This window comes from Equus przewalskii, chromosome 9 (genome assembly GCF_037783145.1).
Source record: "Equus przewalskii isolate Varuska chromosome 9, EquPr2, whole genome shotgun sequence".
Lineage (NCBI taxonomy): Eukaryota > Metazoa > Chordata > Mammalia > Perissodactyla > Equidae > Equus > Equus przewalskii.
In genome coordinates, this window is record NC_091839.1 from 13,005,307 (window position 1) to 13,014,094 (window position 8,788).

Genomic DNA, 8,788 nt, shown 5'->3' on the forward strand with positions numbered 1-8,788 from the left:
CACGTGGTTGTTGCTGCCGGTAGCCGGGAGTAGAGAAGTTTGGGGTGGGGGGAAGGGGAGGAGAACGAGTGATGTCACCTTTCCCCCGCTTGATTGGCTGTTGGGTGGCCGGGCCTATGACCAATCAACAACCTCGGAAAGTCTGGCGCGGCCCCGCGGAAAGCCCTGTTGCCACCGGGAGGGGAGAGAACGTGCGCGTGTAGGGTGGCGCGCGCTGCAGTGTAGTCCACGCGCGCGGCCTGGACTGGGGCTTGGGGGCCTTGGGGACAGGTCACCTCCTCCAAGACTTTAACATTTAGGGCGACGCAGTTTCTAGACAGCTCCTCTAGGCATGCAGGGGCACGAATGAACAAATGCACCGCTTCCTGGGGCTTCACACTGCATTCCGTGGAGAGCTACACTTTGTGGGTGTTCACACCTGGCGGGAGAGAGATTTTTTTAAAAGTCATGGGAAGGGATTCACACTGGAGGTAGGGAGGAGAGGGATATGCCTTGTCAGTAGTAGATTCCTGCTGCCTAGATGTGGCGTGTACACCAGGTGTGAACCTGCCTGCAGAGCATTCATGTTATCTACATTGGATTTGCCGTGGATAGAGGGTGATAGGGAGCAATAAACACTGGCTGTAGCGGAGGCTTCTGCTGCTTGTGATGGGTTCCCAGGATCCGCACGGGATTCACACCAGGTATGAAGAATATGCATCTAGCCTATTGCAGGTCCATTCTGTCTGAACGTTCACACTACCCATGAGAGAGTGTGCTGTGACATGTGGCCAGTTCACAGGTGCTAGAAAGAAATTTCAGTTGTCCAGTGGGGTTCACGCAGTATGAAGGAGATTCACGTTGTCCATGAGATTCACATTATCCACTGTCCACAGAAGATTTGCCTTGGTGGGGGCGGGGGGCCGTTCACTGTCTACAAGGAGTTCACACTGGGAAGGAATCTTATACTACTACCTAGGCTATTGTATTATGACATACTATCTTATACTATCATACTATTAGTACTATTTTAATATTCTAGAAGAGAGTTTGCTCTTCCATATTGAGTGGGTCCTGAGTTGAGGGAAATTTTACAGGGCAGTTTGTACTGTGTACATTGAGTAGTTGCTAGGTCTGAGGAAAGTTTACACTTATCCGAGAGTTCCCACTGCCCACTTAGGTAGACCCTTGTAGAGTGCTGCCTGCTGTCACAAAAGGGGTTCACAGCAGCCACAGAAAGTTCCCCACATATGGAGATGTGCACTGTCAGTGTCATGAATATGAATGAGATGATACTGTCCGTGGGAAGGTGCATACTGGGCAGGAGTTCACGTTGCCCATGGGATCTTACGCTGTGTTGGGGGGAGATTTCTATTGATTAGGATGGTGTTTCATTGGGGCCGGCCCAGTGATGCAGCGGTTAAGTGCTCACGTTCCACTTCGGCAGCCCGGGGTTTGCTGGTTCCGGATCCTGGGTGCGGACGTGGCACCACTTGGCAAGCCATGCTGTGGGAGGCGTCCCACATATAAAGTAGAGGAAGATGGGCACAGATGTTAGCTCCGGGCCAGCCTTCCTCAGCAAAAAGAGGAGGATTGGCAGCAGTTAGCTCAGGGCTAATCTTCCTCCAAAAAAAAAATAATAATAAAATAAAAGTAAAAATAAAAAAATAAGTAGGACGGTGTTTCATGTTCCACAGTCAGTTCACGTCGGGTGTGAGGGAGAATTAGACTGTCAGTGGGGAGGTCTGTACCCTCCATAAAGGAACTCACTCTGCCCTGGGAGCATTCTGATAGTGAAAGGGGGTCTCTGCTGTCTGTTCAGGAATGTCTCTGGCTGTGGTGTATCATGTCCAGAGCGGGATCCCCACTGCTTATTGGAGTTATACCATGCCTAGGGGAGAGCTGTCTGTGGGAGTTCACACTGTCCGAGGTCTATTCCCCCTGTCATTGAGGAAAGGTGTGCACAGGGAGCTGTACCCTGCCCCTGGGAGAATTACATAAAATGTAGTTAACTTAGTTACACAGTTCATTGCAGTTACACTGTCATGTGGAGTGGGGGGTGATGTTGCAGGAAACAAAGTAACACAGGCTTAGCCAGCTTGCTGGGGTCAAATCCCCTTCCCAGCTGTGTGACTTTAGGCAAGTCGCTTAATCCCTCTGTGCCTTGATTTCTACATCTGTAAGGGGGTAACTTTTTTTAATCCTATGGCATAAGGTTGTTATGAAGATGTAACAAGTTAACCCGTGCAAAGCATTTAGGACAATATCTCTAGCAGAGTAAACCCTCAGAAATGTTAGCTAGTGTTGTTATTACTATTATTCAGGAGTTTATCACTCCCTGAAGAGTTGATGCTGTCACAATCTTACTGGTAACCTTGTCCGTAGTTTGCATGTGTGGTGGTAGTGGTGATGCTTTTTGCAAGGATTCTGAGGTTCGACATATCTGTGGGGCATTTCTCAATCCATCAAGTCTGGCGCTTCACGTCCCAGCTATAATGATTTTCAGCTGTGTGACCATGGGCCTGCCACCTCTCTCAGTCTCACTCTCCTCGTCTGAAAAATGGGGATCATTAAAGTACCTACCTCATAAAGCTGAGGTGAGGATGAAACAAGATGTTGAATCCAGGGCCTTGTGTATAGTAAGTGCTCAATAAATGGGCGTGGTGATTTTTATGTGCTCTGTCCTGCGCTGGGCCCTGGGAAAGCCCTGCCATTTGGGAATTCACCATTTCTTGGACTTTATTTGGGGCCTCATTGTCCATGCTGGGTCATACCACCCTTCAGGGAGTCATACTGTCGTAATACATGTATGTGTTGAAGGGGAGTTGGGTAAGTTTTAATGGGAGAATTAAGACTTCCAGTGGGGGAGGGGAAGGATAATATAATCTGATGAAGGTTACAAAGGCCCAGAAGTTTTAAATGAATCACGAGGTTTCTCCCTGTCTGTGGGAAAGGGCTACATCATCCATGACTTAATAAAACTGACAGAGCGACATTGGGGTTTACTGCACCCGTTGTGGAGTCTATACTGTTCACAGAGTGGTCCACCCAGGCAGGTGGCACTGTCCATGTGGGGGCACAATGTCCATGGGTGACACTGCATAAGGCCGCTTTGCCTATGGGGCTACACTGTTCACATGAAGAGTCACACTGCTTATGGAAGGGACTTTGTTTATATGCTTGTCTACACTGCATGTATGGGGTTTACCCAGGTTGTGGGAGTTGACCCTGTGGATAGAGGAATTCACACAATGTTAACACATCATGCTCCTTCTGCGGTAGGGCACACTAGTGAGGGAATATGCTATTTGTGTGGGGGTGCACATTGTTTATTTGCTGTTTCACCATCTATATGGGCTCACGCTGTTTTTGAGGGTTACACAAAGGGGTTTACACCATTTATGTGGTTGCTCTGTTATACAGGGTTCACACAGTTTATGAAGGTTGCACTGTTTGTATGGGGCTCATATCATGTATGAGGGTCACCCTGTCTGTATGAGATTTATGAGGGTCATGCTGCCTATATTGGGGTTAACACTGTTTTTGAGGGTTGCACTATTTGGGGTTTACACTGTCCATATGAGAGTCACACTGTATATGGGGTTTATATCAGTTGTGGACATTGTACTGTCTGTATGGGTTCCAATTGTGGGGTTATACCAGCTGTATGTGGACTCAGCTCACTTCAGCAAATACATATTACAAGCCTATTCCATGACAGACCCTGGTCTAGGCATTGGTAGTAACACAGTGAAGAAAATAGACCGAATTCCTGTCTTTGTGGAGCTGACATTCAGTAGGACAAGCACACCCTGTATGGGAGTTTCCTGTTTATGGGATTCACAGCAGGGTTCATACTCTTTAGGGGGTTGTCCTGGCATCAGCTGTCCCTGAGGGTTTCTCTGTGTGTACGGGGCTACATTTATTGGTATTACATTGGGTACATGGGGGTTCAGTGTCCAAAGATGAGCTCATTCATTCATTATAAATTGCCAGGCACTGTGCCGGGCTCTGGGGATACTGTAGGCAACAAAACAGGCAAAAATCCCTGCCCTCTGAAAGCTGACATTATAGAGGAGGCTTCAGACAACAAGTACGTACGTTACGGAAATATATGTCAGATGAGAGTAAGTGCTATGGAGAAAAATAGTGCATAGAAGGGTCATAGGGATCTAGGAAAAGTCAGGCGGGGTCTTATTGGGAAGGTGGGTTTTTTTCTTTTTTGTTTTTGGAGGAAGATTAGCCCCGAGCCAACATCTGCTGCCAATCCTCCTCTTTTTTCCTGCTGAGGAAGACTGGCCCTGAGCCAACATCCGTGCCCATCTTCCTCCACTCTACATGTGGGACCCCTGCCACAGCGTGGCTCAAGAAGCAGTGCATAGGTCTGCACCCAGGATCCAAAACGGCAAACCCCGGACCGCCAAAGCAGAACACAGAATGCGTGAACTTAACTGCTGTGCCACCAGGCCAGCCCCAGGAAGGTGGTTTTTGAGCAAAAACCTGAGGGGGCTGAGGGAGAGAGCTATGCAGATTTCTAAGGGAAAAGCCTTCTGGGCAGACAGAACAACAGGGGCAAAATCCCTGAGGCAGTTATATTCCTGGCATGCTCAAGATATAGCAGAGGCTGGAGAGGAAATGAAGGGAAAAGTGGGAGGTGAGGTCAGGGAGGAAGGGCCTTGTGGGCCATTGCAAGGGGTTAGCTTTTACTCCCAGTGAGCAGAGGGGCCGCTGGGCCACCGAGGGTTTGGGGCAGCAAAGGGATGTCATCTGATTTACTAGAACTCTCTGGCTGCAGGTGGAGTACACACTGTAGGGGCTGGTGGCAGCAGGGAGACCAGTGAGCAGACCCCAGACCGGGGGTGTGGAGGTGTTGGTGAAGAATAGCCGATTCTGAAACCGATTCTGAAAAGAGCTGATTCTGAAAAGAGCTGATTCTGAAAAGAGCTCATGGGAGTTCCCTTCAGATTGGAGGTCGGATGAGAGAAACGAGTGAAGGATGACTCCAAGGCATTCAGCCTGAGCCTCCAGCAAAGTGGAGTTGCAATTTCCTGAGATGGGGACGGTTTAGGGGAGCTCAGGGAGACTGTTTTGACTTGACAAACTCAAGAAGTCCAAATGGAGACGCTGGTGAGGCAGTTCGAGGTGTGAGATTGGAGTTTAGTGGAGAGTCCTAGGCTGGAGATAGAAATTTGGGTGTAGGGCCCAGCCGGGTGGCACAGTGGTTAAGTGCGCACATTCTGCTTCAGCAGCCCGGGGTTCGCCGGTTGGGATCCCGGTTGCAGGCATGGCACCACTTGGCAAGCCATGCTGTGGGAGGCGTCCCACGTATAAAGTAGAGGAAGATGGGCACAGATGTTAGCTCAGGGCCAGTCTTCCTCAGCAAAAAGAGGAGGATTGGCAGCAGATGTTAGCTCAGGGCTAATCTTCCTCCAAAAAAAAAGAAGACGAAGAAGAAGAAATTTGGGTGTAATCAGCATTGAGACAGTGTATGAAACTGTGGGACTGGTGGAGATGATCAAACGAGTGAGTGAAAGTGGAGGAGAGAGGAGGACTTGGACCTGAGCTTTGGGCCCTTCAGCATTTTAAGTCAGGGACACGAGGAAGGGTGATACTTTAGTGGGGTTACATTTTCTGTTTGGGGGTAGTCATACCCCATTTAGGTGGCTACACTTTCTATAGGGCGGGTCATACCATTTCTTTTTTTTTCTCCCCAAGCCCCCAGTACATGGTTGTATATCCCAGTTGTAAGTTGTTCTAGTTTTTCTATGTGAGGTGCCCCTGCCACAGCATGGCAACTGACAGACGGGTCCTGTGGTTCCATGACCGGGAAGCGAACCCGGGTTGCTGAAGCAGTGAGCACAGAACTTTAAGCACTAGGCCATCAGGGCTGGCTCTGTATTATTTCTAAGGGAACTACAATGTTCACAGAGTAGTCATGGTTCATTATTGCTCATGGGGGTGATGGGTAGGTTGTGATTGTCATTTTTATTGTCCACACAGTTTCCTTTCCAGGAGTGAAGTCTGTGAAGTGTTGTGACTTCTGTGGGGACAGGTTCTGTGCATGCCTTAGCCTGACAACAATAGGATAAATGTTATCTGTGTCAGGACAGTGAACTGGAACAAGAACTACTAGGCCCATGGGAGTGAGGGTGTTCCCACTGTCCAGACAGAGTTGTTTTCCCGTGGAGCGTTACACTGTTCATTGCAGGCATGTCTTAGGTCTGTGGGAGGCTGTGCCTTTCACTAGCCCCAGGGCTATTTGTGGAGGCTTTCCATAGTGAATTGGGTGGTGGGGGGAGTGGTCCCGTTGTTCACTGTGGTTGACATAGCCTTGGTTGGATGGCATGTCTTCAAGGAATGACCAGTGGTGATGAAGTTTCTATCACAAGTTCACAATATCTGGATGTTTCATACAGTAATGGTGGGGTTCACTTTCCCTGGGGGTGACTCTCGGTATTCTCGAGGTGACTGAACTATCCAAGAGGGTCCTCGCTTCTGTGGTGGAACACACAGACCCCTGAAGGGTTACAATTCCTGTGGACAGGTCTTCACAAATCACTGGAGGTCACACTGGCCAGGGGACATTTTCACCAGGGATTCCCATTCTCTGTGGGTGGTTCCGACTCTCCCACGAGGTATGCCCACCATCCACAATTGTATTTCATAGAAACAGTGGGATTGAGTTATCCAACTGGGTCAGGGTGGGATTATGCCATTAACAGGCAATTTCACACTGTCAGTGCCGTGTGTTTGTCTGCAGTTGGAGTCTGTAGGGTGAGGGGTGTTTACGTTATCCATAGGGTATATAGTTCATTCTGCCAATAATTACTGCCAATATTTATTGTGTACTTACTTCATATCCCTGATTTCTCACAACCAGCCGGTTACGTAGGGTCTATTAATATCCCCATTTTACAGATGAGGAAGCTGAGGCTCAAAGAGGTAAACTCACTTGCCCTATGTCACAGACAGGAAGTAGCAGTTAGGGTTGCAACCTAGGTCTCTGTCTTGTTGGTGGGAGTGTGGGGTTCACTGAGGCTGTTACAGACCTATTATCTTTAAAACTTCGCATCGTCTTTTTTCGAGGGGGGACAGTAAAGGCAGTAGTAAAGCATAGTGGTTAAGGGTGGTGGTTTCAGATTGCATAGATCTGGGTTCGAATCCTAGCTCCAACACTTCCTGGCTGTAGAACTTTTGCAGACTGATTTCCCCTCTGAGCCTCACTTTCTTAATCTGTAAATGGGGATAACAATAGTTATTCCCCTCCTTGGGATTTTGTGAGGATCAAATGAGAAGATGCTCCAGACAATGCTTGGCCCAGCGCCTGGCACATCATGAGCACTAGGAATTCGGGAGCTGTTATAACAATGATGATGATTATTATTGCTGGACCACACTGCTCCCAGAGGGTTACAATATCCGTGGGGGAGCTGCACTGTCCGTAGGCAAGGTTACATAATTCCCTGGGGGGGGGGGGGAGGTGACGCTTCCCTGGAGGCCTTGGTCTCCCCGAGGAGGAGGCTTGACACTTCTTCTGAGGCACTGGTGAGGGACTGCTCTAAGGCGGTTAGGAACCCAGCAACAGAGTCTGGCCTTGAAGCCCTAAGAACCCAGAGCCTGATCCTATAGGCCTTCCCTTTCTGTGGCCTGTTTGTCTCTCCCTGCCCATCTTCTAGGTTTCAGTCTCTCTGAGCATCCCTGCCCCCTACATTCCCCTCCTTTGGTACCTCAAAGTCTTTTTTGAGACTCTGTCTCCAGGCTGGGCCTGTGATTAGAATTGCTTCTATTTTTCCCTCTACTCCACTGCCGGCTCCTGCTGGCCATCAGATCAGCACTGACTTCCTGTTTCCCCAAGCCTCAGGCTCCATCCATTTCTCCCGACTGCGGAGGATGGAGACTTAACACTGGCCCACGCGTTGGCCTTCATCCTTAAGCTCTGCCTTCCTCTCTCCTGGCGACCCCCCAGTGCCTCTTGGGAGCACATTTGTTCAGACTTTGGTCGCCCCCAGCATCCTGGTTCCACCTCCGGAACCCCCTGCCCTGCTAGTGTAGGTGGGGGTACCTCCGGCACCAGCTGTGTCCCCAGGACAGCTGCAGCCTGGGGATGGAAGGGGGCTCCCAAATGCATTCTCTCTGGTCACTTCCTCCCCAGCTGGGATTGGGGCTATCTGGAAGGCCAAAACCCCATCCCGGGAGAAGCGGAGGGCACAGCCGCCTCTCCATTTCCGATGCTGGGAAATGCTTCCCACCCATTCCACCCCACCCCTGGACAGCTGCCCCCTTTCAGGCTCAGGGTTGGGGGGGCAGGGTAAGGCCAAGCTGAGAAACATTGTGGTCTTGATCATCCTCCAAGGTCCTGACCCCGCGCCCCCTGCAAAGAAGATTCTGCCTCCTCCCCAAAGGTCCATGCATCCTCCCTACAAAAGTTTCTGACCCCCCTCAGAAGGTCCCCCTCCCCTCTTACAGACTCCCAAAAGAAACTCTGGATCCCAAAGGGGGCAGGAGAGGAGGAGGGGCGGCAGGTCGCGAGTGCCAAGGACTCAAGCTATCTTCAGACTTGGAGCCTCCGAGAAGGGTCATGACCTCCGGGACCCCATCCCACCCCCGCCCCCTCCTTCCTTCCTCCCCCGTCGCGCGGCCCCTTTAAGCCTAGAGCCGGCCGGTCCTCAGTGGCTGTACGCCGGCAAGTGTGTGTGTGAGTGCGCGGGGAGGGGGCGGGCGCAGTGTCTCCATGGCGACGCGGCGGTGACGTCGCCGGCCGGGGGGCGTGGGCGTCCCGGCCCCGGAGTGCGATATTAACCCGGGAGGC